Consider the following 27,917-nt stretch of genomic DNA (forward strand, 5'->3'; position numbering starts at 1 on the left):
ATCCAATCTACTCGCTATTCTAAATAATTCAAGTCACTTTATTCAGATTCCTGAGAAGTGACTGTCAGCAGTCTGGGATTTGAAATAGCAAGTATTGCTTTATGCTTAACAAAACACAGATAACTGACAGCCCCTTCAAATAGGGAACGGTTCATTTTGTGATGCAAAACAGATAGCTTGGTTGGGAATAATATTATGTATCTATATGCAGGATTAAATCCCAGACAGAAAGCACAGGCAGATGAAAAGATTGTATTGATAGTCTCTTTTTCCTGCAGTAAAACTGAATATTTCACAGCCCTCAAGAGAGTAAGGCAAGTGACTGGTTAATGCATTGGCTGTGTTTGACGTACTTTATAACTATTTTTGAACTTTCGGCTGCCTTCTTTAAACACAAGCAGTTTCTTGCTGTGATTGAATAGCTTTCCCTAGCAAGAATCTTGTGATAAGAGATTTACATGTTAGAGAACCATATGCCTCCAACATAAGTAAGCAATATTCCTGACTTCATCGATAATCAAAGTGCTTGAGAGCTAGGCAATCTTCTTCAGCAAAGACTGTCTTCCTCCCTTTCATCAGTTATAGGAAAAGCTTGGGTTTAGTGGATTTATTATTTTTATTTCTTTATTTAAAATAGTTTAACATGCACATTTTGAGAAGCTGAGATTTGCATTCTTAGAGCTTGCGATCCATAGAGAGATAACTCTGATAGCCGAAGTAATCAGATGGTGTCGGGGAGCCTATTAGTCCAGCTCTTTGCTATCACACTGTATCACAATGGTGTGTTCTTCAGTATCTGCCATTTGTAAACCTGCCAGCATCTTAGTGCATGAAACGTCAGTAAAACATTTCTGGGGATGCTGCCAAAGGGAGCTGCTTCATGCATTTGGCCCTTTTCCTCCTCTCTGGCTGGTGCTTTCTGAGATCACTGCCGGAGATCAGCCCAAGCGATACATACATCTCTGTGCCCACCGTGGATGGAGGCACACGTGTAGGGTAGCTTTACTTGTCCAAATAATTTCCAGATGGGTGGGTAGCAGCGTTTTGCATGCCATCCTTCTGGGCTGACATGCTCATTAGCTAACTGATCCAACAGCAACCACTTAACATGTGAACCCCCTGTAAAAGGAACTGTTAAACCGGTGGGTTGAGTGAACTCCCACTGATGTTAGACGGAAAATTCTTTGGAAAACATTTCAGAGCCCCAATGAGTTAAAAAGCAACCTATGCATTTTGAAAGCTGCACTGAAGGGGAATGCGATATTTTTGTATTCTTGTGGTGAAAAATTATACTTGAAGAGATGTTTACACTTGAAAAAACATGCAGGAGAAGAGCAGGCGGCAGGCAGACTTTGAAGAGCAGATCTGGATGCCTCAGCAAAACTCCTGTTGGTGGTGGGAGCCCTTTTGCTGGCAGCTTTGCCTTGAGCCAGCCCCTGTCTGAGAGGTGCTCCCAGTTAAGTGTGGCTGATGACATGCAGATTTGCTTGGTTTAAAGTATAATTGTCTAAAGCTACAGGCAGATACTAATCTCTCAATCAACTGTTTTATTAGATTGTAAACCCCAAAGTTCATAGAATCACAGAATAATTTAGTGTGGAAGGGTCTCTGGAGGTCACCTGGCTCATTTTCCAGTCAAATTCCGAGTATCTCCAAAGATGGATATTTCACAACCCCTCAGAGCTTTTCCGTTGCTTACCTTATTGTGAAAAATTTAATTAAACCACAGCTGCATTGCCACAAAAGTGCAGCATTCCCACATTAATCCATTCTAGTGCCCTTCCCTGTCACCCAAGGAGTTAAGCAGGAAAGCTAACAGGGAGTAAAGGAGCCTTGCAACGTGACTGTAACCTGGACTCAGGAGGATATTAGATCATATGTACTATCTCTTTCTTATTTCAGTACAGGATATTTCTTATTTCATATAGCTCCACGTTAGGCATTTGCATTTTCTTATTTAAGCCTCTGTAAGTGAATCTCTCATAGCTGCATCAAGACTCCTAAATTCTCCATTTAAAAAAAAAAAAAAAATCTATTCTGCATTGGAGGGAAAAAAAAAGAGAGTTGTTTTTAAGAAGGCAAAATTTATTTTGAAGTGATTACTTTTTAGATATCTTAATAAGTATTAGGGAATTGATATATATAGAGAGATATATATATATATTAAATTGGTCTTGAAAGCCAAATTTTTAGTGGTGAGAATCTGGCAAACACATTTAAAAAATGAAGAACTTGCATATGCATACATTCAGCAGTATTTGATAGAGCAAGGCAATATCAACAGCTAAATTTAAGTGACCAGGATGACTCCAACCATATTTATTTGCTAAAGAGCTGGAATGCCTTTGTCAGAAATCATAGGATGACTCCAGAACAGGCAGTATGGTGTGCAGAATAGCTGAGATCATAAATGGGAAATATGACCATGTCTTAAATTATTTATGTGGTTTTAGCTCTGTTTTATTTCATCTATTTAACTTAACCTGAGGTTAATTAAATACTTTTTTTCCTAGTAAGATGGTTGATGTACCCACATGACAATTCTATATAGTTATAGATGTGTCAAACACTTTCTGCAATGATTAAGTAAAATAATATTATTTAGAATAAATTAACTACAACAAACAACTATAGACTTTCTTAAAAGCTTAATTATGCAAAGTGTTAGTGCTTTGTCTTAGCCAATTCAAGGTTTCCATTCTTGCTCCTGTGGGGTCAAAAATGAAGTATTTGAGTCTACAGAGAACATTCAGGTTTTGGGGAGGGGAAGACTTGATTCTAGGGATGAAAACCTAGAATGGTGTTATTTGTCTCACTAGAAAATATGACACCTTTGAACTTGTTACGTGTTACTAAAAGGCCTGGAAATTTGACTTAATGTTGCAAAGCAAACACGAAATGCATCTTTTCCAGATTTTTCATTTCTGGTCAGAAATAGGGGCTTGCTGATGACAACTGTCTCTCTTGGTGAGCGTGTAATAATTTTCAAACCAGTTGTGTGAATGTGGTAACCACATCAATCAACGTACTTGAAAAGGAAGCCACCCACGTTTACTGAAGTGTATGATGAGATACGGAGGTTACGAATGAGTCTGAAGTCCCATCTGGAAAACAAGAAGCTTATTTTTTTAAGATAACCAGAATCTGGAGGAGTGAATGCAAACGCCTAACTTTTGCACCCACAGTTGCCACTTGTATGACTATTTAGAGACTTTTTGGCAAACTGAAATGGAACGCACCTGGAATTTATGAATTTTGGTGGATTAATACACAGTATGCATCAAAGTAACAGTGTTAACCCCTGCAACAGACTTACTGGAGTTACTGTGCATGGAGGCCTTTCCATTTGCTGAACTAAATGGATGATCTGCAGAGAGTTGCAGAGATTGGGATGATTTTCCTGAAAGGCTGAAATAGCATTAAAGGTTTCCAGACGAAACTCCATCAGAGGAGGTGGGCAGTGGCCTTGGGTTGAAGACTGTCTCTCCTGTCTGTAGCAAAGGAGACAAGAAACAACTGGTTTGACCACAGGAACAATGCCCACCGCGTTTGCTTTTGCTGGTAGCAAAAGGGCTCATCCGGCAGGATGGCACCTGTTATAGGATATATCATTGCCCACTCTGTTCTCTGGCAACCTCCTCTGCCTTTCTGACACAGACTTGCCACGGGTTCCCTCCTGGCGCCGAAGACAAGCTGCAGCCCTGGCTGTGGTCTTTGCTTCCTCTCTGCCAGCCTGCCCTGGACACCAATCCCGGCTGCGCCGCGGAGCAGTGGTGCAAGGGAAGCAGGTGAGAGACGTTACTTGGGGCGGGAGGGGAGAGACAGGTCTGCACGTTGACAACAGACACTCACACGTTGCTTGAAATTCAGAAGGAAATATGATATTTTCTATCAGATTTTTAAAAAATTGCTAACTTTTTTCATGATTAGATGATTTTTTTTTTTTTTTTTTACTGTCATCTTTGTCAAAACATCAGTCTCTTCTGCTTACTCCCAGCCTTTTCAGGGCGAGTCATTCCCATTAGTTAGAGAAAATATAGGAAAACCTTCATGGCTCTTAGATGAAGGTAGGTTTTGTCTGTTTTGGCTGGTGGTCTTAACTTACTTTTTTATTTTTCTGTCTAGTCTCTGAGGAAACTTCATGGTAACTGTGATCCTGGGCACTCTGTGCTTAACAGCCAGCGTGTAAAAACTTGATGAGAATGTAGAGTAAAATCTGTGTAATCGCTTACAGAAAGCACACTCTTATGAACTACATTTCTGTGAGGGTAAAAATCAAAGGGGTAGCTTGAATGCATTTTTTGTGTTCAGTGGAGAAAAAACTCGCTTCTTGCTAATATTTAGCCCTGTCCTCTCCTTGATGATGTCCCCAACTCTCATACTCAAGGATTCTTCCTTCCTCCACCTTTCACTATTTTCTGGTCTCTCTCCTGTCCCTCCCTGAATATCCTGCGACTTGGGCAGCAGCAGGGAGAAGTCCCAACTCTTGTACATGTGCCATTGATGAAGAACCATTTTCAAATGCCAGCATCTGTGCCATAGGTTTACCATTGCTGCACTAATGGCATCTCAACTGATTTATTTTTGCTCTTGACTTGCTCTAAGCTTTTCCATGAGCTGCAAGGAGAACTGATTTTATACATGTGATTTTTAACGTGTTCCTTAGCTTACTATTCATATTATCTGAAGGAAACGGGATGAGTACCGAGAAGTAGAGCAGCAGGTACACAGGTACGTGCGGAGCCCCGGAGCCGCCCTGGCAGGCCCGGCGGCAGCCTGCCTTGGGGGGGGTGACTGCAGACCGCCCTCCCTCTGCCCTGCGGCAGCGGAGTCACAGCTGGGTCCGAGAGGTATGAACGGGCTGGTGAGAACGGATCTCTTTGGAAGGACCTGTCACTACGGATTTTAGGAAGGATACAGTTTGAGGTATTTAAAAACTCTCTCATTGAATAAAATCCTCAGCAAACATTCCATTTTTAGAATATCAAAATAAGTATATTTTGCTTATGTAATCAATCCTAGGACAATAAATACTTTGTCATTCATTCCATCCAATTTACTTTAGTGTAATTAGTGTGGAATAGAAATTGTGTGGTCAATATAGTTACCATATCACACCTTTAGGTGCAGTTGCATTTACTTTTTTATTTATTAAATACTATGGTTCATTTTTTTTTTTTTTAACTCTGCAAACTCATTTTTTTTGCTAATTAAAAAGTATGTTGTTGAGACTAACCTAGAGTTGCATAAATCAATATCTCTATGCAGAAAAAGAGAACAAATTGTATCTCTTATTTGCACAATGGACAAGATCTAAAATTAATTCCTTGGGTTAATGAGGGTCCTCGGGGTTGTTTGTGAGGATATACAGCCTCCTGTGACACCAGTATGTTACTGATTGAAAAGTACTGCTCAGAGCCAAAGAAAAGAAGTGAAAAAATCAGGAGCAAGCTGGTCGGGGGACTCAGTATACTGAAGCTTTTAGCTTTAGTGCATTGATTTTTGGCTGCCTGCACTGAGCTCCAGCATAAGCTGAGGATACAAATTCAGATTTACCCTTGCTTTGAGGTTCAAACTTGGTTCTAATCTCAGCTGGGGATTTGGCTAAGATGCAGCTGAGTTCCCAAGTTTCTGTCACATTGACATGAGGTTATCTTTTTCTTTCTCAGAAAGAGAACAGTGCTCCCCAGAGGGAAGGAAACACAAACACCCTGAAACGTGCAGGGGGTTATGCAGCTCTGTTAACCTAGAAGAGGTCTGAATCTTAGGTGAGACAATCATGGGGCCAAAAAATGCTAGGAGCAGGCAGTCACAACAACATTAAAATGTCTCATATTTTCTATTCTGTTTCTGCTCCATTACCTTTATCGTCTTATTCCAGGCAGTTACCTTCCTCTTTCTCTTACTACCTTTGCTGTGAATCAGTAATGTGGCTGGAGGAGCGCAGAGTGCTGCCACAGGTGCCCATGCCTGCGCGGAGAGGAAGGACAGGAGGAACCTCACTTTTGCTGGAGTGCAGAGTTGTAGCAGCTTTGTGCAAATGGGATTGCTTTTGGAAGCTTGTTGTGTGACTGCAGTTGGATGCACCTTTATGGAGATGGCAAGAGGTGGATTCAAGGCAGAAAGGAAGGCCTTTTACCTCCCCACCCAGTGTAAAATTTCCTAATTTAAATGATCTAATTTAGAGAGATGTTCTGAAGGAGGGAAAGACCAATGGTCAAGTGAAGTAGGCGTTTTCCAATTTACAATACAGTGAGTTGTGGAGACTGGGGCCACTCTTCACAGAATCGCACAGATTAGAAAAGACCTTTAAGATCATCGAGTCCAACCGTAAACCTAACACTACCCAGACCACCACTACACCATGTCCCTAAGCACCTCATCCAAACATCTTTTAAATACCTCCAGGGATGGCGACTCCACCACTTCCCTGGGCAGCCTCTTCCAATGCTTGACAACCCTTTCAGTGAAGTAAAATTTCCTAATATCCAGTCTAAACCTCCCCTGGCGCAACTTGAGGCCATTTCCTCTCGTCCTAAGCTTTCTCTTGCTTCTTCATGCTCCAAGACTCCACTTGGAAAGGCATCTATTTATGGCTACAATTGCTGGTGCTCTGATACCACCTCTCTCATCAGTGCAGCATGTTTCTGGGAGTTCAGAAGCAGACAAATTTTTTCATCAGCTGAAACATAAATTACATTATCATGTCCATCAAGGCTTGGGCATACCAACTGCTCTGTTTTTATGAGTATGGATACTGAGAAGTTATCTGACAACGTGGAATGAAAACGATTGGCCTGATTTATGAAAGAAATCAAAATTTGGATCTTGTTTGTGTCCCTGTCTTCTGTATATGCTGGAAGACCTTCAGCACAGAGGGCCAGGCCAGGCCATGATGAGATAGCACAAGGGAGCAACAGTTGTATCCAAACTGACAAAGCAGAGCAAAACTTGCCCTCTTAGATCCTGACACAGGAGGCAGAGCTGCAGCGGGGTGGAGAGCAGGGACCCTGTGAGTTCCACAGCCAAACCCTGGGGTGCAAGAGAAGTCCCTTCCTTCATTGCCCTGCAGTATCCTGAGGCCAACTCTGCTCTCCCAAACTTCCCATGGGAGGCGCAGCATTTCTTACCTTCTGTTATTCTCTTTCTAAACCCTTCAGTGTGGAAAGGTCGTAAACTGCTGACGAAGAGCTTCTAATGGGCATTTGGAGGGTAATGAATAAGGAATGCTTCAGGAAATAAATGTGGTCTTCAGCAATTCTCTATTTCATCTTAGAGCAAGCAAAAGGCCGCACAGGAAGCTACCTAAAGCAATGATACATTAAAGGAAAGCTTTTTGCGCGTGAAAGGCAGATATTTCGGTTACCTCTGCTGGAAGATATAAACCAGTGTAGCTAAGTAACATCTACATGATCACATTGGACACTGGTCTTTAGATCTGTCTCTGCAACCTAATCTATGTGGAAAATACGCTGTGTTTTCTCCATGGATGTATTGCTCTTCAGACTATGAATCCTGAAGTAGGAAAGGTAAGTGACATGCCATTCCAGAATTACGTATTTTGTCTTTACGTAATTTTTCACTTTCCTTTTAACTGAGGGTAACTGACTTTTCCGAACAACTGAATAACTTGTGTAACTTTTTTATTCTTAGTGGGTATAGATTAAATGTGAAACATATTTTTCAAAACAATAGTTGGTTTTAATTAATTTTGATTGAGGACATGCCATTCTGTAAATAATGACTATAACTTCATAGTTATACGAACACTTTGGTGTAGTGTTTCTCCAGGGAGGAAGTAGAAAAACTACGTCCTTGTTTGGCCTTCACAGTTATTTCCTGCTCTTTCTATTGTGTCACCATAATGCTGTAGGACAGTCTCCCTGTTGCCATTTCTTGTAGTCAGTGAACATGAAAAGTATTGTTATGCTAATGGTCCTTTCACCATAATTTCTCTGAAGATTACAGTTGCAAATGATGCCCTCCTGGAACCTCCTTCTATGAATGAATCACACCCTTAAAGTGCTACTTCCCCTTCTGGCCATCTAACTTGCCCTTAGCTATTTCTAAAGGGAACAGCATAGTAATTATTCACTTCATTCATTACCATAAAAATCTGACTTGTCAAAAGAAACATGATTGGCACCTTTTCTTTAAATGGCAAGAATTCTCATAGATGCTGCGCAAATGAAATCGTACATAAAAACACCCCAAAAAACATTAATTGTGTCAAAAATCAGCTCTGAGTGAATAGGAGTGATGAGATGAGGAAACGATGCATGCAATGAACCTTGAGTCACAAGGGGATGTCTGCGTTGCACAGGTAACTTGGGCTGTCAGACTGGTTTCAGTCTTAACCCCCATGTAGAACAGCCTGTAGCTGGAGTTGGAGACACCTTAAAACCAGAATGACTTACAAATACAGGTTTTGCTTTTACAAGGTCTGGGATCCAGCCCCTCTCCCGGTGCTGTTTGCCTCCTAAGGGGCTTCCGCAATGCCTGTTGCGGGGTGGCTGGGCTCTGTGTGCTCTGGGGAAGACGGACAGCGTGCCTCGGTGCGAGGAGCTGGTGGACGTGCTGGTGTGCAGGCAGCTCCGGGAAGATGGAGGGTGCAGTGCTTGAGGAAGGAATTTCAGTGGAGATGTGTACTGGGAGAATCCTAACCTGGGCGTTTGAGCCCAAGGGTCACTGTCTCAGCAGCACCCTGGCCTGTGAAAAGCTGGGGGCTGCTGGCTTTCTGCCTTGTTCAGTCAGCCTGAGCACTAAGTGTAGCTGAAAGACTAAGGGCTATTAAGCTCAGTCTTACAAGTTTTGGTCAAATATGTATAGATAATTAGATTCTGAAAACACATTCAAGGAAGGTGTATATTCTATGGGTGGAAATTTCTGCCTATGCTTTTGGTTATTGAGCTGATTATTTACATCCAATAAAGTCTTTAAACATATCAGGGGAGGAATTATTGACCTGAAAAAGGCGAGCTGAATGAGATCTTTTCTCTGTTTCAGTGCTACAAATAGAGCCTTTAAAAAAACCCCAAACCCCTCAAAACAAAAACACCCCCCCCCCCAAAAAAATCAAAAAACCCCCACAGAGAAACCCAAGCAAGCACCAAAAAAACCTTCTAAACCAATCCTGCTCCCCTTGTGCAATCTTCCATCCTGTATCCACTAGTTTCTTATCCTGATGGTGCTATTTCTGCCTGCCTGAAGTAGCATTGTATGCTTTGTTTTTTTGTAGCGAGTAATTCTGGATGAAATTTTAGACCGTACTGAGGAAACAGACCACACAGGCGTGAAGTGAACCAGGGTGCCACTGTCCGTACATGGGTGTAATCCCTACTTTGTTGCGAAATAGGGCTTGCTATACTGGGAGTCACTAGATATGTCATGCTAGTTTAAGAAGTTTAATCTGTTCTTCTATAGAGAGAGAATATATATTAATATTAAATAAGCATTTTCTCATATAAAGAGAATATTTGTTTATTTAAACTGTACATGCACACATTTATATGTCTGGGGGGTTTTGTATTTTTTTATATGGACTTTTTGCTGTGTAACAGCCTTCTTCAAACTGTTGCATCTTGTCTATGATCTATAAAGCTAAGAATTACGGAACAATTCCCAGGGATTTGTAGACTTCTGAAAACCAAATCCTACTGTAGAAACTTAGTGAATTAAATTGCCCTGATGCCTGTGGTTTTGAGAGTTTGTAAGCCTTCATTCTACACCGGAAAGAAAGAAAAAGACACATTAAGTAAAGAGAAATTCCACAAGCTGAAGCCAGCAGAGCTTCTGCTGTGCTTTACCTATCATTCTTCAAAAGATGTTTGATCCTTAGATAAAACATTTGTTAATACTTTAAAGATTTAAACTTAAGATCTTTAAAGATTTTCTCTTTTTATGCAGTAAAAACCTAATAATATGTCATAATTTTACTTAAGTATTAAACTTCTGTCAATATCTGGAGCTAACTATTCACCCTAGGCATTCAATAACAACAATGTAACACAGAGGAATTGGGAATCAGGGAGTAAGAGGAAGAAATAAGGGTGGGGGAAACGAGATGGAGGTTTAGCATCATTTCAGAGATTGGATTTAACTCTGAGGTCTCTGACTCGCTGCTAGCAACATGAAAAAGATAATCTTTTTATGTTATTGATAGGCAAATTGTGGGAAATGCTGAATGCAGGGCACAGAACCTAATTAGAAAAAGAATTAAAAGATGAAAATGTCCTTTCAGATCCAAAATCATGTTACTGGACAAACTAAGGTTCTCTCTCTCTCTCTCTCTCTCAATCAGTTTGCAGGAAATGGAGCAAAGCAGAGCAAACAGAAAAGAGTGGCAGGGTGTTAATTGAGACTTGATAATTAAAGTGAAGCATAGTCAAGGAACAGATATCCTTCCAGCTTGCAGCATGAAAATCATGATGGGTACCACCTATGGACTCTGAGCGCTACTGTGATAACCCTGGGAAGCCGCAGTGAGAGCCTCAGTGACACACAAGCCTGTGCCTGAGAACAAACATTAGCAGGTGGGGAGTTTCATAAAACTGATTTTTTAATTGGTCTTTTTCTTTTTTCCATCTCTGTCTTGGTGTCTGGGCTGTTGATAGGTACGAAATGGAAAGGATGTACTCCCTTGGCAATAAAAAGCGTGGGTGAGCAGGCGGCGGTTGCAGGGTAATGGCAACAGCGCCTTGTGCCAGTCTCAGCTGAGTGCTGAGAGATTAAATAGATTAAATGAAAATAGATGCAAGCTAATTGAATTCAGTGATATAGGAGATGAAATCAGAGCAGTACAAAATTAGGCCTAAGATAGGGATTGTTATTTTACTTTTTATCAGCTCTCTCTTTGGATTTGCCAGAGTCAGGAGCTCTTTCAGTCAGTTAGAAATGAAAATAAAACAAAGAACACACACTGCAAAACAAAGAGCCACTCCCGTTTTGTCTTCACAACAAAACAGCTTTGCAAAAGATTTGCAGTATTTTAGAAAATTAATAGTTTGAGAACCATCTTAGACTGAAGTTGCTTGGATTTTCTCTGTTTTATGTTTTAAGTAAGATGACTTGGAGTTTGAGTGTCTAAGTGGCTGTTATCCTGATTGAAGGTGAAAGTCTCTCTTATAAAGTTAAAATGTTGAGAAGTGTAATGAAGTCTGAGACAAGGCAATTGTGACTCATTCTCTGGATTTTGTTGTAGACTCAAAGAGAGATGGTGGTTAAACTCCCCTTCTCCCCACCCTACCTCCACCCCTTCAAATAAGTGTGTTTTTTGGAAGGACCTAAATTTAGGAACTGATGAGTTTTATATCCAGATGGCAAGAGAGACTACTAAACTTAAGGGACAGTACAGAAAATAAAATAGACATGAAAGTGAGAAGAACATAATGGGGAGATGGGAGGTTTTAAAATGAACAGAGCAAATTGAGAGCAAAGCTGTAGGTATGTGTTGTGTTTTTCTGGGCCTCGGATTTAAGAGAAGAACTGTGAACTTGAAGCAGAGGATGAAGGGATTGATTTGAATATGAATGTCTGGCAGGGTCTGAGCAGCATGAAAGGGATAATTTTAGCAGCAGCTTTTTGAATAGACTGGGTGGGTACAAGCTGAGATATAAGTAGGCTAGACAGGCTATAGCTAAGATCAAGGACAAAGGGGAGAAAAAAACCCATGAAAGGCAGGTGAAATTCACCTATGTGCAAAAAAGTCTGGCGGAAGCATGTATGACTTTCAGTATACCTGCATCCTGTTTTGTAAATTTTATTGGTATATTGGGTTTTGGGGTAGCAAACAGAAATTTCAGTCAGGCAGTCAGGATATGTTTTATGGTATACATTTACACGTATAGTGCACTGAGGGTTTTGGTGAGGGCATGTAGGGAAGATTATCAGGTTTTGGATTCTGCTGAGACATCCGAGCAGATGGAGGAAGGTGACTTGTAGTAAAGATGAACTTTAGTAGTCAGTATGTTGAGTCAGAGTTTATGGCAGAGTATCCAAGAAAAGAGCAAAATATATCCAACATTGTCTAGATCCAATGACAGAATTACAGCAAAGATTTTGAAATTCTTTTTCAGACTTAATCCCTGCTTGTGCTGTAGAAGTAAAATGTCAAAACAAAAACAACGATTAGTGAACTAATCAAAACAGTAAGAAAAGTGTCTAGCACTTTTTTCCTCTTACTTTTGTAACCAACGCTTTTAAAATTCCACAGTGACAAATGGAATTAGAAGAAAATACCATACAATGAAAGTTTAGTAGGCATAGGTGAATACTGAAAAACAAAGTGCACTGTAAAAGTCTTAAATAATGTTTCCAGCCAAACCATTTGGAAGACTAAATACTTTTCTCCACCACTTCAAAATTTTCTGTCAAAGCCACTTCACTTTTCTTGCTACACAGAAATTTAGATTATCTTTGATTTAAACACAAACAAACAAAAAACTTTCATTTATCCACTTCCAGATCTTACTTTCATTATAGAAAATTTAAAATTCTGCTACTGGCTTCACTAGAGGCAGGAATGAACTTTAACTCACTCTTTCCAACTTCAGCTGGAACATTTGCAAGTTTAATAGTTGATATAAATAATTCCAGGATCTAAGGCCTTACTTCGCATGTAACAGAACTGTAAAATCCCACCAAAATCTTTATTTGATTTTATGTTATAGGAGGATGTCATAGAATGATTTTCATACTTATTAATCAAGTAACCATTGAAAATTGATTTTTTGACTGAGGAGACTCAGATATTAAATTGACCAAAAATGAAAGAGGCTAAGTTCATTTATACTGTAATGCAATGAAATTAACATTATTATTTTAGGACTTTATTCTGTGCATTTAAGTACATTCCCTTTAAATATCACTGACCATAACTGCATGTTTTTCCCAACTCTTCAGTATTCCAGCCAATGTGGCTTAATTAATTTTTTTCATGAAGCACTTTGAAATGGAAAATATTAAGAGAGTACCTCTACCTTATAATATTACTTTATTAGCTATTATCCCATGCACTCATCACATGCTTATGGTCTCATCTGTTGCCCACAAATGTCAAATAAAGTGTAGTCACATATTTCATTTGAAAAGTGTAGATATGCTTTCAGGATAAAGTAAAACGAATGGGATGATAATTTTGAATGAGCAGCCCCATTAGAATTTATCTCCAAGGAATACACTTGAAACTCAGGAGAATAGTGTTATGTCTTTTACCACTGAAAATAATGACATCTGGTCTGAAATTTCTAGCTAAAATTAAATTTCAGTAAATAACCAGAGAACAGAAAATGTGTCTAATTTGCAGCTTCCCTCCCGTATTGTTTTTCAAACAGCACAAATAAATTTTTCATTCAGAATTTTGATGCTTGTTAGGGTCAGAAATTTGAACAGCTTTCACTGATGAACAAATATGTGAGCTATTTTGAAATCTGAAAATCTGTTTGTAAGTTCCATAAATAGGAACAATTGAATGCTGAGCAAAACAACAAATTCAACAAAAATCTGGCCAGGATTGTAGGTGCTAAGCGTTTAAGAATCTGTCCCTCAAAGTATAAAAGCATAGCTTTATCAAAGCAAAAAATATTTGAAAAGTATTGGGAAAGCTTCCCCCTCCACCCCCACTTCATGATTTTGTTTTCTTCTAGTCCAACCCATCCAAAAACACCGGCAAGCCAAATCACCGTTTCTTGAAATATGTTTTTGTATGGCGTACTGTGATGGGTACTGTCACGTCCCATAATCAACTAGTACTGAAACTCCCAAAGTCTCACCTCATCTCAAATGGCTATGTAAATATGCAGAAAATGTAAACTGTAACATCACAGCCTTGGAGAAGCAAAGATATCACATACAGATGCAGGGTAGACATTTCTTTAGGGTTGAGATGGCTACTAATTGCTGATTTGCAGCACGAAGCAATTAATTTTCTTGTGCTCTTTCTGGTCTTTTCATTAGAAAACATTTAGCTGGACAAAATACATGTTCTTGTTCTTTTCTGTAGTCCTTAAAACATGTAGCTCTGTTTAGTATTTAGAATTATTACCCATTTTTGAATTTTCTTTACGGTACCTGCAGTACAACTAATATTCTTCATATTCTGAATACAATAAAAGCTTTGATGTGTTTGCTCTCTATGCTTTATTATGCTTACCACGATAATTTTTTCATGATATTTCTATTAAGAAGCATATTATGTCTTGTATGATATGCATTAAATTTAGCTTGTTTTTTCCTGTTGGAACAGATGGTTCTTTGTACATTTTCTTTAATGTACAGTTTCTGATTTGTCTGTGTGCTTTAAAAAAATGAAGATGACTTTTTGGGATTCCTTCATATTTGTACTTTAAACTTGAACTGACACTGGTGAAAGCTGAAAGCGTAAGGTACTCTTTTTTTGCTGAGTACTGAGATCTATCAGTCCTCTAGCAAGAAAGGAAAATTCCGTGTAGTAGGGATTGGTAAATTTGTGTCTTATTGAGAAAGAAAAGTTTTACTGCTCAGAGGCTGAGGGCCTCATCCTTCTGTTCACAGTAGAGATTAATTAGACAATTAGGGCTGACTGGCAGTAAAATCCTTTAAGAGCAGTCACCAGCCTCTGGGAGTTGGAACAGGAAGGAGCAAACAAGGGAGTTGTTCTGGATTTTCAGAGGGAGTTTGGCAAGAATAAGGAAGATGGCAACTGTGAAAATAAGGGAGAGGATCAAAGGAATGATAGAGGTAATGAAGGTGACTAGATGCAGGGGCTGTGGGTGAGCATGATTATTTTAGGGTAGAAGGTGTGTTCGTGTGCCGGCAGGGCTGCCTGATGGAAACAGGAAAGAAAAGATCCAAGGACTGGAGATATTGATGAACACTTTTCTGAAACTGAAGCATGTAATAGAGGAGAGGGATGAACTAGCAATACAATTAAGAATTTGTATATGCTTGCTGAGTGAGATGAGCTCAGGGAATACAGACACTCTGCAGAAGGATCAGCCTAAGAGAAGGAGCTTGATTACTGGAGGAGAGATGGAGCTGAGATGACGTTTGCTGTATGTCAGTAACAGTAGTTTTGATTTCACTGATAAAGTAACTGTAGAGTCAGCTAAATGGGCTTAGGGACATAAATTTAAAGCAAGCCTACTCTAAATACAGAATTGCTTCAGGTCAAATGCACTGTAACTATCAGCAGTCCGAATCCCGAAGACAGAGGGAAATTAAGCCTTAGGGCATCAGTAGCCTGTGGCTGAAGCAGCTTTTCTCTACACTAGTTTTAGTCTAGACAATAGCCATCTGCTATATAGCTGTAAACATACATAGCTATTAGACACATAGGAAACTGGGTGGTACGGAGGATTCCCTGACCTTTGTTATGGAATAGAACAGGCTGAAGAGGAGATTCATGCAATAGATTAATAGAACACGTCTCAATTTTTCTTAAAGTTTTGCTTATTGAAAACTGTTACTAGTTATGCCTGAATGAAACCTGAGGGGTACTTAAATTTGGGGTTTCTCTTGATTTACATCACCATAGATAGAGAACAAACTGAGTCCTTTTTCCAACTTGTCCTTTAAACCTTATATTACTAAGTTTCAATGATTCAACAAAGAGCTTTCTGTATATATGAATTTTTGTGTCTCAAAGAAAATGTTGAAATGTTGAAAACTTGAAATTTCTTTGGAAGAGAGTATAGTTTCTTGTTCTGATAGTCAAGCTCATCCTATCTCTAAGATTAAACAAAGATACCTGAAGATATCTGCAAGGGTGTTAGTTGTCCTTTGAGGCTCTACAGGGCAAAGAGACTCAAAAAGAACACTGAAAAATGGGAAGACTTAAGTTAAAGAAGTAACTTTAATCCAAAGTGTTTCAGGAGTTGAACATATATTAACTATACTTTTTATTTTGTTTTATTTGTTAAAACTTTTGGATTATCTTTTTTTGTGTTGGAACCAGCCAGTATCACCACTTCTAGATCTTTTGCTGCAAAAGTGATACGGAGGAAAAAATAAAGACAAGAAAGTAGGTTTTCTGTAGGCAGAGTAAAGAGGTGGAATTAGAGCCACTCATGTTACTGGGGTGCGTTTGTCGCCATCTGTCTTCCTTTCAGAAAGTGCTTGTGTGCCCTTCTATGTCCCTCAGACTTCTGCTTGTGTTTCAGAAATCTCTAACTAGCTAACTTCCATTAGGAACATGGCAAAATTAGGAAGGTAGCTATCAGAAAGGGTTTTCTACTGATTCATTAGATGAAAAAAAACCCTGAACATGTGAACTTAGCTTTAGTGTCTTTGGCCGGCAACAACAAAAATTGTTTTGAAACCTTGTAAGAGCTGCAACTCCTGGGCTGAGTGAATCAGAGGACAGGAAATGCTTCTGAAAAGATACCAGCCTCAGAATGGGATTAATCATCCTACTCCAGAGAAGGCTGAAATGCTGATAGAAACAGCTGTTCAGGTGAACAGCATCTGAAAACTGTTTTGTAGGCTAGCTCCATGAAACTGATGAGACCTCCCGCCTGGAGCCTAATGGGAGCAATAAATTCCCAGCATTTGACAGAAGAGTAGGGCACGGTAAATCCAAGTATCTTCTGTTCGTGCTTTCTTGTGGCTTTATGGCTGCACTTCAAAGATAGACATCACCTGATAAATCCTGAATCCTCAGATCATTTTTTCCCATCTTTCAATCAACATGAAAAATTCCCCAAAATTCAGTAGACAGAGGTTTGCTTTTATGGTTATAAACAAACAGGAAAGCTTAATGATATGTAAAGTTCCGTGTGCTATGCAAATAACTGTGGAAAAGAGATATTTCCAGTTCGCAACCAGTTATTTTGTTGTAGTGGTGAAGTTCCAGTCTTCTTTAAGTTAAAGAAATGATGGACCTAACTGTAATAAATACGTATCTTGAAATAGTTTTGGAGAGATGAATTTGACGCATACAGAATCTTTTGTCATTCAAAGTTTGAGCTAAGGGTATGCAATTTTTGCACGGAATGTATCTCTTAGTAGAATTGTCATTCTGCTTGGTTAAAGGCAATACGGTTGGAAGATGCACAAACTATTGTTTACCAGCTGGGAATGCTTTTCTTTACCTGATAACCTCCAGAGTACTTGTTTGTAGTAAGAAAATCATTTTCAGAGTAGCTTTAAGCTAGAACATCTTCCCTGTTAAAGGAGTGGAAAGGGGAAAATGTCCACATTATGACTTACTTTATAGGTATCTTCTGAGTCATACTTTTTTTAAGTACCAAAGTTAAAAGGTCTTTATATTCTTCTGCACTCAGAACTATTCTTAAGACAAAAAAATTATAATGTCTATTTTCTTGATATAAGATTTTTAGATAAAATGTGCTATGTGTAAACAGCTGATTATGTCTCTGACAAACTCCAATGTGTACTATGTTTACAATGTGGGACTGGAGATACCTGTTAAATATGTTACACAATGAAAAATTGTATTGTTACAAACTCCAGCAATCAGTGTTCATCTGTATTTTTCAAAAGCAATTGAGTTATAAACTCTACACTCTCTCTTAAGACTCTGAATAAATACATTTGTTTTCTGAGTAATTATATTGGGTTTTGACAGTAAGACTGGGGATATTCCCTTGTATAACGAGGATGTAACTTCTCCAAGGCACTTAGTCCATTTGCACATCCCAATTAAAAAAAAAACAGAGTTGAATTATAAGCATATCTTTTTCTATTGTTATAGTTATATGTGAAAATATCAAATAATCCAATCAAGGCAGAGCAAAACTTCCAATTATCTAACATAATTATATTAATTAATATGTTTTTATTTTAAAAATGTAATTTTCTTGTCTCTGCTGAGAAAGGAAATTCTGAAAGTGGAGGGTATTAGAAGAGAAGAGGGCAGAGGTCAGGACAGTAAGTCTCATACTAGTCAGATCTGACTACAATTGCCCATACCTGGGTTTGGAGTCTGTCAAGTGTCCTAGACAGCTTTTAGAAACTTTAAGTAATTCTAAAGGAGAAATTGAGCCGCTACTCATCAGCATGAAATAAAGATGCTTCATTTTTGATGCACGTTGGCCTATGGGTTTTGGAGCCATACGTTTTGTATGTGTGCTTCGTTTGACTCATGGAGATATTTAACTGAGTCTAAGAAAAATCCATGCTACAGCCTAGCAAGAAGTTTTCCTGTTACACTCTTTGTTTTACAATTACACTTCATAGATTTCTGTAGAAGGGAGCTCATTCATGCAGCCTAGTTTAGGTTTCATATACTTGTCATGTTTAGATTGCAAGTGTTAATATTACAGAGATGGGCAGTAGCATAAATCCTCTGGCAGTGAGGTAGTCTGGTGTACTGTTAGAGTATACTATACACATTTGCATTGTAATTCTTCTTTTATTAATATCTGGGGAAATGAAAATCAGACCAGCATGATATCTGTTTAAAAAAGAGTAAGATTGCTTCCTTTAAGGGTCTTTCATCACTATTTTAATAGCTTGAGATCCTATGCAAGATGGTCAGATCTTATGCTGTAAGATGTGGATAGTATGCGTGGGGAAACAAAGAATATTTCATCTCTTACTTAAATCTTCTCAGCTTTGGTAACTTTGCAAAACTGAACGAGAGCTTTGTAGCTGTATTGTTTGATGATACCTCCATAAAATTTGTGGGTTTCCACCTTTGTTGTGGAATGAAAGTCAGGAAATCTGACTGAATGCACTGTTACCTTTCAAGAGCCTACGTTTTACTTCTGCAAAAGCCCTGCGACATTACTATCTTTAAGCATCCTTGTCATTAAACTGTGGCAGGAAGAGAAGGAACAGGAAAGGAACACAAAGGGCAACTGCGATTTGAAGATTTCCCTGGAGAAGATGAGCAAGGTACTATTTGGGCTGCCAGAAGGTGAAATCAGAAGAATGTCTTTGTTTTTAGCATTTAATGCTGTCATTTAATTCTGTATCATTTAATATCTGGTATCATTTAATTCTGTCATCATCAGCCAGATGGAAGACATGCTGACAGGCTTTGAACTACCACTGACAGGATCAAGGGGCACTGGGGTCACAGTGTGATCAGCTGGCACACCAGGCGCACCTTTGATAACCAGTCATGTTACTAGTTTAGTGCACTAACTTGTGTAAAGCATTAACATTGGTATTATTTATGATATTTTTAAATTTTTTTTTAAGTCTGGCTTTCTGCTAGAATTCTGTTTTTAGTATTGTATGTTAGGGTTGCTCTTTTTATTACTGTATTTTAGGGTCACATTATGTTGTGCAACCATCCAGATGGGTGGAACTACAGGCAGAATTATTTGGCTTTTAATGCATAAAGGAAAGCCTACCAGAAAAATTACTGAATTCATGGCGTGTTCCTCAATGATTAAATATTGAGGAAAAGAAGGAAATAATATGTTAAAAATCAGTATAGTCTTTGTGCTTTTATATTTTTGTGAAGGAGATGGTTTGTTTTCTGATGATATTTCAGATGTTCTTCTAGTTATTTTGTGAACTTCTTCCCCAGCTGCCCTAATACCAAGCTCCTTTACATTTTCCTCGGTCTGTAGACACTCCAGGGAATATTCAGTTTCACAACTATGCATGTGCCTCCCTGGCTGTACTGTGGATAAAACTGTGCATTATGATTTCTTTTGAAAAGTTCATGTGTTGATCGTGTAATGAGGTCGAGCTGTTCTTCATAGATACTTTTATAGTGTTGCGTCCATGACCTGATATGCCCTAAAAGAGAGAAGCAGGTAGTTAACCACTTATTAGCTCTGTACGTGTATGCAGCAAGAGAATACAATCAGTCACCACATTACTAAAACAGTATCAACTGATCATTCAAGCATTTTATTTGCGCATAAGAGCAAGACTGGAACATTTGTAGCTACCCTTACCTAGACATTCTCCTCAGGTCTCTCTTCTGGCAGACAGCAACACTCTGGGTTTCAGCCCTTGGGCTTAGAGCTGTGATATTTCTGGCCAATTTATCCCACTTTTCCTTATTGTGCTGTTTAAAAACTGGTTCAACCATTTTGCCACCATTGTTAGGTTGCTTAACTAATCCTTTACTCCTATTCATAGTTTCTGTTAGAGAGGGAGGTCCTGATAATCCCTTTGGGCAAATTTGCTTTCCTTTTATTATCTCAGCTGGTGTTCAGCTGAGATGTCAGTCCTTCCTGAGTGGTTGCTAGCCATAAAAATATGGTGAATTTTTAGCTAGTTACAGAGGCAGTAATTGAAGGACTTTTCATTTCAAATTTTACTTTTTCTGTCAGTAAGTATGAACTCAACAATTCATTCTGCGTGGCTTTGTTGTGACTGGTCCCATAAACCACACACTTACATCTCTGGTTAAAGGAAGGTAGTCTATAACTTTAATGAGGGCTTGGAAATCTCTTCACAGACAGAAAGCAAAGTATCAGAACGAGAAGATTTTAGAAGAGGCCATGTTTACATATCATATTACTACTTTGCTGGCAGTAGATCCAATTTAAGTAAAAGTCCCCACCTTCTTAGAAAACATAATATCTTCTCAGCTGCTCTATAATCTAAATCCTCTGGCTTTAAATCTAAATTATCTGGCTTTAAAAATAACTTAATAGAGGCAAAGCTGTCTTTGGTTTGATTGTTTTTAACTATATCATTTCATACCTTTGAAGTGTTGCAATGTGCACAGTTCAATCACCACCACCGATGGGGGAAGACAGGAATAAAGAGTTGAGTGTAGTAACCTCTTACAGCAGGTCTGACACTGACAGAGTAACTGTGGCCTCGGAGGCTGTGACATTCTTTTGGCAAATGCCTACTAAAATTATCTTCTGAGAGGTGCAAATCTGGAGAAGCAAAGGTTTTCCAAAATCTGTGGCCCTTGATTAAAAATACTTTCATTCAACAAGATGTTGTCTCTTTTTGAGACTGCCATTGTCTAAATGGGTTCTGGAGGATGGATTATATGTTAAAAGTAGTAGTTTAAGGAGTGAGCAACTCTGCTGAATAACATGCTGCCTGCAAATATCCTACCAAAGAATAGAAATTTCACCCAGGAAAATGTGAAACATTTTCCATGGCAAACAGTGACTTTGCATTAAGAAACTAGAAGCTCTGCCTCCCTGCTAGACAAGCTAGGAGGCCCTTACCAGTGTCATTTGCTGCCAAGAGGGAGGAAGTGGAGCTGACAGGAGCTCTCCCGACAGACAGCTGCTGGCCACCAGGACATGTGCTGTTGGTCCCTCTAAATAGAATCTTTTTTCCAGGGAATGCGTTGTAAAATTTCAAGCTTTGCTCTTTTTCCTTTTTCTAGCATGCAGGCTGTTGGCAGTGTTATATTTATTGAAATTTTGTTGTCTTGGTAAATAATTCAAAAGTGTTTGCATGCCTCAGTGGACTAGTGATAGACTAATGATATGTAGCAACAGTAAATGTTTTTTTCTGCACTGCAATCATGTTTCATAGGTACCATGCTGGAAAATGAGATTGATGTTTGAATCCACTCTAGTAGTTCAGTGCGGATATGCTGGTCTCAAGGCAGGCAGCTCGTACCTACAGTGGAGGGAGCCAAGGGAAGGCCTGGCAGTTTTTGCATGACCATTCTCCCAATGGAGTTTTTCTATTGCCTGGAAAAATATCTTGAGCCATAACTGTGATTGCAGAGGATTTCATTGACAGGGGCTATGCTTGGATGTGCTAAGAGTGCTGGGGTGTGCTCCTCGCTCCTCTCACTCCAAGCTCTTGACAACTAATCTTCAGATGATCTGATAAAATGTTGTTGCAATTGTGCTGCAGAAGTCTCTTGCACTTTTGAACAACTGGGGGTCCAGAGATGCTGCATTCAGCACAGAAACCTGAAGTGTTTCAACTGAATGCACTCTGAAATCAGTTTGAGTTTTCTGGGTAGCACTATAGGAGGCAAAGCACAAGGCAAAACCCAGAAAATATACCTTGCCAAAAGCTATACATGTGCAGAAACACTTTCTACATACGCCTGGCACAGTGCATTCCCTGCCTGTAAAACTTATCTTATTAGAACAAACAGCTGGTTAATAGAGACAGAAATGTATTTTTCCAAGTAAACATTAATGCCAATGAAAACCAGCATTGGTTTATTAAGAACAAAACTGCCAGTTTTTCTAGACATTTTTGTGTAATTCTATGGCATCAGAAGAGTTGAAAAGAGAAGATAGTAAATAAGTAAAGCTGGCAAGTTATGAAAACTAAATAATGAAACATACTTTTCAAAAGCTATGAAGAATTATAGTCTCAAAGCTATCTAAAAAGCTTGATTTTTAACCTACCTTTTTCTAATAGCGCACTCTTAATTTTCTTAGAGCTGGTTTCCCTTTTAAAGAGATCTGAAAACCAGGCAGCTGTGTAAAAAGGAGATTACAAAAGTTCTTCCTTAGAACATGAAAATCTTGTTACATTATAATCAATTAATCTTTTTTTCTTATTTCAGATTATGGTTTATGAGTTTTGTAGTTTAAAAACTTAAGGCAATTTGACAAAAAAAACCCCCAAAAGTAGACAATAAAACTGGAACCATCAAGGTGCATTGCTCCTGGCACAGAAAAGATTGTAGAACACTGATACATCACAACTGATTTCACAGCAAAGTCTGCACTGAAGGTCCAAAGGCAGCAATTATTTCAACAACCAGGTCTCCCTCACCTGAGCTGAGACTCCTGGGCACCAAACAAGCAGTCTGGCTGAGGAACTAAGGCTTAATTTTAAACACATGGGTAAAGGCTTCACCTTTTCCTTCCCTGTCTCATAGGTCAAAGGAACCAAGTGAGTGCATATCCATGCAAAGTTTTTGAGTTGTTGAGTGTAGTATTGTAAAACTATCCCAAGAATGTAACACAATGTAATTTTCCCATTTTGGGGTATTTTTTAAGAGGAAGTGAAATAGTTAAAAATATAGGTATATTTTATAGTACAGTCAGCCATACTATCAAATTACTATGATGTCATCACTGAAAATACTAGTCTGTATAACACATGAAAGAAAGAATTAATGTCCTCTTATGCTGAATGTTTTGTGAGAAAGCATGTACTTATGACATACAGAGGAGACCTTCTGAAAGTTTGTGGGGTTTAATCTCTGGCACTGTCAGGTAATGCTGGGGAGAGATCAGGTACAGTGGTATGAATTTTGTTGTTAACCACCCAACTTTGGTTAAATATTAATTTAACCAAATTAAACATCTGATTGACTTTACCAGCAGGCAAAACCATATCACATTCCAGGCTAGCCCTATTTTAACTGCTGCAGGTCTGGCATTGAAGGCGATGCATGGATTAAGGACAGGAATGTATTCCGTTCATGTATCAGGCATAATCCTTAATCTTAAACAAGTACTGCATGATAATGTCGAATGGCATGTGATATCTCTACTGGAATCCTGCTGAGGATGTGGGAAAGCAAGTATCCCACAGCATTACCCGGGGACAACTCACTGTAGTGTGGTCAGTTTGGGTTATATTCTTCCAGGTTTATGTTTCAAGTCATGGAGACAATTGGAAAACTACAGCTGCAGAATATAGAACATCCTCTGTAAGGAGAGAATACAGATCTAAACATTGTCTACAGAGACACCTAGATACCTTGCGGGGGGAAGAATAACTGCTTAATTATAGACACAATAACAAACACATCTGCAGGGAAACACAGAATTCACTGCAGAGAAGTGTCACTATGATATAATCTACATACGTTAATTGCTAGGTAGTATTTTTAAATTATGCAAATAACTAAACAAAATACAAACATGCTGTAGTCTTTTAACGAGGAGTTAGACTTATGACACATCACAGAAAATTCTGACAAACACTATTTAGAAGTGACTGTGCCTCTGTTATAATTTTTTAATCCTTTTTATTATTAGGAAAATTTCAAAGGAACTGCAGTCTTTGTTCTCTGATGTCTAGTTTTCAGAAGCCTGCGTATAAATTTCTGCATGGCCAATCCAAAATGCACGAGAGCTGTGATTATTCAGGTAAGATGTTACATATGTTGATTTTCAAAACTTTTAGTGATAAGCTATTTGATTTTCTAGATTTTTTTTTTTTCTTTTCAGTTTTCTTCTCTGGGGTACACTCATCTTCTCACTATAGTTATGCTGTATCCCAACCACAAACATTATGTGTTCTAACAGACACAGCACCACTGGCAGTAGGCAACATTTCCACCAGTTTAAGCTTCTGGATGCCTCTCAAATCACATTTGAACAACATATGGAAATCATCCTACAACTAGCTATATTTTTTGGATATGAATTTCTAAAGAAAATGAAGTGTTCTGTTTGAAACTTGGTGGGGAGGGAAGATAAGGAGAAATAGAATATAATAAAACACAGGGAAAGACACTTATCAAAAAACCTTGTGATTTGGCTGCTATGCTTCCCTGTTCTAGTTCAGCAACTGTTTTTTTACATGCAGCAAATCCTTTTATTGGATATTTCTTGTTCTTTAATGACTTGTCTACAGGGTTGCATGGGTCGATAGGAATGCCTTCTCCAAAATCCATTAGCATGTTTCTTGACTGAATGCAGTCTGGGCATGTTAATCACCATTATTCTTCAACAATGTCAGACTACTCAAGTTTTCTATATGTGAATTTCATGTCTAAGAATTGATGTGTTCCTTATTTATATACAGGATCAGGCACCTTGCTGGAAACTATGGTACATTGTTAGACTAAAAATGTGCTATAGAAAATTTAGTAAAGATAAAGAAATCTCTTTAATGTTGGCAAAGACTCACCCACTACTTGCTTATAAACTGAAATTAAAATTACAGTATCATCTGCACCTTTCTTATCGAGATGATAGTACAATTCAAAGAAACATCCACTTCCCATACTATGTCTCTTCTTCTTTGACTCTAACACATGCATATTAAAGAGAAACTTCACATTTTTTGATGTGATTGCATCAGAAGAAAAGATATCATATGATTGATGCCAGTAGGTTTGACAAATAGCAACTCCACAGAAATTATACAAAAATTTCCTTCCATATTTCCTCTCAACTGTTCTGCCACTTTGATGAAATGGTAATCTCTCTAATCCATTTCTCCAGCTAGAAAAGTGTTTCAGAAACATGCCCTTCCCTGCAGTTATTACCATGATGGAACATTTATTATCCAGCAAATGAGGCATTGCATCCTCTGATAATTCTCCTAAAAAATCTGAGGAATAACTGCCCTCTATTGTGCATATCAATGATCAATTAAAATATCAGAAAAGTCTTGTATGTCCTGCACAAGACAGAATGCAAACTGTTTCACTGATCAATATCCAGGGCAGAAATATGTTAAGTCTTGTGTGGACAAATTTCTGCCTTGTGCTGAGGGGTGGTTTGACACACCACTTACGACCTAAACCATTGAGGCTGCGGATGTGGAGTCATGAATTATTGTTTCCACCTATATGAGCCCTGGTCAATTTTGTCTTGAAAAATATGTCTGTAATGCACTAAATGATTGTGGCTTCTGGGCCTGTGTGTTCGTGGGTTGTTGCAGAAGAGTGAGAAACAGCTACAAAAAATGCACTACAAAAATCACCAGTGGGCTTTGTACAAAACCAGTCCCTGTTTAACTATTTGCTTTATTTTTAAAAAAGGTAGATTACAAGGACTAAAACCACATGGGAACTCTAAACCCACCACACTGCTTTAATAATCTTTTTTGGTTCAGCCACTTCTATTTTTGTTCAGTCAGCTTAAAAGAATGCAGGTGAAACTCAACGTGTTCATCGGAGAATAGTGAGAGAAGTTAATTTTAATGTTAGGGCTTTTTCTATGTTTGAATACAGTGTTTTTTATAAAATTGCCTAAGAGTAAGATGAGAAAATATTTGCTGAGTGACGTGGGTTGTTTGCCTGTCTTCAATCTCATTTTATTTTATACACATACATATATACGTCTGTACCTGCTATATGCAAATGCATTCAAGTGTAGAGCAGGTACTGTTTATTAACTTTGACGAATTTCTTTATTGGTTTCCTTAGAATATTATTTCCTCACATCCATATTATTTCTGCCCTCCACAAGTAGCTTCAGAAATGTCTAGCTTTTGTGGCACTGTCTAACTAAAACAACCTCACTGAATTACTGTTTTGTCTAAGAGAAGTTTTCAAACACAGCTGACTTACCTTGAAAACATAATTTTTGAATAGTGATGATTCTTAAAAGTCATTGTTGCAGATTCCCTTCCTTCCTATGGCTGATCTTTAAAAAGAAATTTCAATTATAGGGACCAATACAAACCCATAATTGCATAATGAGAAAATTTAAGTTATTTATTTATTTTAACATTTTGCTGCTGTCTTTTCTTTCCGTAAGCTCAAAACAAATTAGCAATTTCTTTGCTTTTTTCTTTAGCTAAGGCAGTAGGTTACATGATGTTTATTTATATTTTGCACACTTACAAATTAATGTTGGAACACTGTTGCTACTGCCTCTTCAACTAGTACATTAGGAACCATCTTGTATTTCATACTTGCAAATATGTAATGTTTTTAGAGAATTTTACAGAATATACTGTGGATGGAAGCAAGACCTGTTCCTGAAGAAATGTTTTATTCAACAAAACTTGCTTAATTTGAGCATTTTCCAGGTACAGAATCTGCTTTAGAGATTCCTAAATTCAGCTTTTTTTTTTTTTTTTTTTTCCCCTAAATGTTACCTGTTTGTTTATACACTGTGGAGTAAGTGACCTAAGAAAAGCCTGCTGAGTCAAAAGTGCTTTATCTCAGTGTCATTTGTGAGAAGGGAACAAAACCTAAAATAGTAGTCAGGTTGGAATCAGGCTTACCTGATAATGACAAAAAAATATATTTTATGTGAATATCTTTTTTTCATGTAGTGGAAAAAAAAACCCCAATGATCTCAAATCCAAATAGTTACCATAGTAACTCATGTTATGGTATATTATTTATGGACATATTGCAACACAGAGAGTATTCATAATGCCTTGCTTTTTTCAGAACGTATGTTTCTGGTTGTTCACATAACATTTTCATGGCTGAGTGAAAATGCCAGAACTTTTCATTTGCAGCAAGCTAACATTTCTCTGCACTCTCCAAAAGCGCAGAATGATGTATTTTTGAGATCACTGGAAAAAAATAAGTTTATTTTTATTGTATTCAGATAATCAGTGTAATGTCGCAAAGTAGTGCTACTAATTTCTTTTTTTCTTGCCCTGCCATCTTTTAGGGGTCAAGCACTGCAGCCACTGCAAGTTGTAGGTTCCAGACCTGCTGAAAGAAGGAAATGGCTCTTCATAAAAAAACAATTGAAACCACTGAAAAGAAAGCAAACAAAAGTATCAGGTGACTGTTTCTACCGCAGTTTTTCATATATGCTTTTTTAATAGTGTTACTTATGCTGTGAACATGTAAATTAGTCTGCAAAACGCAGACTAATTTGTTAGCCTGTGTTTATGAATTTACAAACTATTTTAATCTTCGAGGATTATCTTCAGACATGTATTTACTAAAATAAATATCTATGCTCTTGGTGAAAGTAACTTTCAAATAGCTTATCACTAATATTGAAAATATATCAATATTTTATTGAAGCCACCGAGGCGAAGGGCTCCAGAGCGGAGGATCGCGCTGGGGGACCCTTCCTAAGGCGGCAAACCCACAGGGAGAGAGAGGGTGCCCCAGCCCCGCCAAAGCGCGGGAAGGAGGCAGCTCCTGATGGGCGGCAGCTCTGGCTCAGCTGTGCGGGGACAAGAGTGATGGTGGCCAAAGCCCCTCACATGCAAGAGCCGCCCCAGGGAGCACGGCGAATGGGGCGTGGTGCCGCAGTTCGAGCGGGCAGGGCGCGGTCCCCCTCCTGGCTCTGAAGGGTCACTCAACCAGTGGTCATCGCCCTCCCAGGGGGGACCTAGCTATGGCTTCCTCTCGCCCGAAAGCCATCGCCAGAAGGAATGTGGCTACCCAGACGGAACTCCCA

The sequence above is a fragment of the Mycteria americana genome, chromosome 7 (assembly GCF_035582795.1).
Source record: "Mycteria americana isolate JAX WOST 10 ecotype Jacksonville Zoo and Gardens chromosome 7, USCA_MyAme_1.0, whole genome shotgun sequence".
NCBI classification, from domain to species: domain Eukaryota; kingdom Metazoa; phylum Chordata; class Aves; order Ciconiiformes; family Ciconiidae; genus Mycteria; species Mycteria americana.